The sequence below is a fragment of the Odontomachus brunneus genome, unplaced genomic scaffold (genome assembly GCF_010583005.1).
Source record: "Odontomachus brunneus isolate Ranch 3 - 2012 unplaced genomic scaffold, Obru_v1 Obru_scaffold_089, whole genome shotgun sequence".
NCBI lineage: Eukaryota > Metazoa > Arthropoda > Insecta > Hymenoptera > Formicidae > Odontomachus > Odontomachus brunneus.
Genome location: NW_022639539.1, coordinates 235,307 through 238,694, shown reverse-complemented (window position 1 = coordinate 238,694; position 3,388 = coordinate 235,307).

Sequence of the window (3,388 nt, the reverse complement as noted above, 5' to 3'; positions counted from 1 at the left end):
ACACGAGCTGACGCAGCTCCAGTAAACATACGACCGTACCGGTTACCCGAAAAACATAAACAAGAAGTAAATAAACAAATAAAAGAAATGTTAGACGATAAAGTAGTACGACATAGTGCTAGTCAATGGAATGCACCTTTACTAGTCGAACCAAAGAAAACTGATGCGTCGGGAAAAACAAAACTACGAATAGTAGTAGATTTCAGAAAACTAAATGATTTAACAATAGGAGATTCTTTCCCATTACCAAATATTAATGATATTTTAGATCAATTAGGAAATGCTAAGTATTTTTCCACTTTAGATTTAGCTTCAGGATATCATCAAATATCCATGACGGAGCAAGACAAAAATAAAACTGCTTTCTCAACACCAACGGGACATTACGAATTCAATCGAATGCCTTTTGGATTAAAGAACGCACCAGCGACATTTCAAAGACTAATGAATTCTGTATTAGCTGGACTGCAAGGAATCAAGTGTCTAGTATATTTAGATGATATTGTTATCTATGGCAATAGTCTTGAAAATCATAATAAAAGGCTTATAGATGTATTGCAAAGATTACGGCATTACAATTTAAAGCTACAACCAGACAAATGTGAATTTCTTCGAAAAGAAGTAGTATACCTGGGACACATAATTTCAGAAAATGGAATCTTCCCAGATCCAAAAAAATTAGATGCAGTAACAAATTTTCCATTACCTACAAAGGTAAAACACATTCAATCCTTCATAGGACTAGCCGGATACTATAGAAGATTTATCGAAAATTTTTCTAAAATCGCACGACCTCTAACAATGTTGACAAGAAAAAACGTGATCTTTGAATGGGGACCTGAACAACAATCAGCATTTGATAAACTAAAAGAGAAATTAACTACTGCACCAGTACTAAAATATCCAAACTTTGAAGAAGAATTCATCATTACCACAGACGCATCCGACTACGCAATCGGAGCCATTCTGTCACAAGGCCAACTAGGAAAAGATAATCCAATAGCCTATGCAAGTAGAATATTGTCAAAAGCAGAACGAAATTATAATACAACAGAAAAAGAATTATTGGCAATAATATGGGCTGTAAAGCATTTCAGACCTTATGTATATGGAACTAAATTTAAAATAGTAACTGATCATAAACCATTAGTATGGTTATTTAATGTAACAGATCCTGGGTCACGATTAATAAGATGGAGATTAAAATTAGAAGAATACGATTATGAAATCATACATAAAACAGGGAAAACAAACGTAAATGCCGACGCATTAAGCAGAAATCCGCCAGTGTCCATACTAAATACAAACAAAGAAATTCTTAGTAAAGAAGAATCATATGAAACGAAAGACGAACTAAACAACAAAAATAAAGTCCAAGAATATACGGAGGAAGAAAAGAATCAAATACTTTACGAATATCATAACGCACCCTTAGGAGGTCATCAAGGAATTCAAAGAACATTAAAAAGAATACAACTAAAACATAATTGGAAAGGTATGACCGCAGACATAACTAAATATATAAGCAAATGTGACTTATGCCAAAGAAATAAGGCAACAAAGAAAAACAAATCACCAATGATAATCACAGACACACCAGAAAAACCATTTGAAAAATGCGCATTGGATATAGTAGGTCCATTAACAATAACCCAAAAAGGTAATAAATACTTATTAACCTTTCAGGATAATTTAACAAAATTTAGCAAAGCAATACCGATACCAAACCAAGAAGCATCAACGGTCGCAAGAGAATTCGTAGAAAAAATCGTGCTTGAATATGGAATCCCAGATAAAATTCTGACGGATCAAGGAACGAATTTTTTAAGCAACATTTTTAAAACAGTATGTAAATTATTAAAAATTGAAAAATTACAAACAACAGCATATCATCCACAAAGCAATGGAGCTCTTGAACGTTCACATCGAACACTTGCAGAATATTTGCGCCATTATATAAAAGAAGATCAAACAGATTGGGACGACTGGATACCATATGCTATCTTTACATACAATACAACACCTCATACTAGCACAAATTACACTCCTTTTGAATTGGTATATGGACATCAGGCAAATATACCAACCGCACTAAATCAACCTCCAAAATTCTCATACACAATAGATGATTACGCTCAAGAAATGAAACAAAGATTAAGGGCAACTAATAAAATAGCGAAAGAACATTTGAGAGGAGAAAAAGAAAAAAGCAAAAAATATTATGACAAGAAAACAAAACAAACTAACTACCAAATAGGAGACCAAGTATTAGTATTCGACGAAACCGTAAGAAGAGGACGATCAAAAAAGCTGGACTCTCTTTGGATAGGACCTTATGATATAATAAAAACGCATTTGAATGAAAATTACACAATAAAAAGAGGACGAAGAACAATACGCGTCCACGCAAATAGATTAAAATTATATATAGAACAATAGAAGGTAATTACCTGAAATCTATCCAACGTGGAAGGCCCTCGAGTAGAAAAAGGGTAAGTCCTCAAAGGTCTCCCATGACCCACACTTGCAGAGGAAGAACCAGGCTCCCCAGGATGGATCGTTCCTCTACCACGACCTACGGGCAGCAAAAACGACTCCACGGAAGATTCACGTCCTGCAGTGATAGTCGAAGACCCACACTCCCTGGGTTGGTATACACTTCGACCACGACCGACAGGCGGAAAAACTTCCGGCCTGCCGGGAATAGATATTATCTCCATCGGAGAAAAGTCGAGTAATAAGTATTTATGGGCGGAACCATAAATGCGGACCCCGCAACTAGCACATCTATACTATAAAAGCACCACACACATAAGTATATATATATATATATTCTCACATTAACACAAACAATATAAAATAAAAATAACATTACCACGGGGCAAGTAATAACACACTCGTGACACAACGACATATTGTTTTTTTTCCTTAACGTGTCCGTACAAGGTAACGTATGGAAGGAAACTGAAAGTATACGCATTCAAAAGAAAATATTTCTGCTACGTAAAGCAAAGCATCAAATTGCTAAAACCAACACCCACGATCTAATTACAGAACGCTTATCCTGATAAAGAGCATCGGGCTCATGACGAATGATTCACAAGAAAAAGTGCCGTACGAAATCCAAAAGTTTACACATACACCGGGCATATATTTCGACAAACAAGGTCAGTTATACCAAATCACATCTACCTGGAAAATAGTTATAAAAGTAAATTTAAAAACATTAGACTTGCGACGGGACCAGTTAGAGGAATATCTCGAAAATACGAAAAAAATTTGTGATGTACAAGAATTCACATCAAATACTGGAAAGACCTGTAATAATTTGTACGATATAGTAAAAACACGACTGAATCGAACACAACTAATACTGAACCGAATTTAT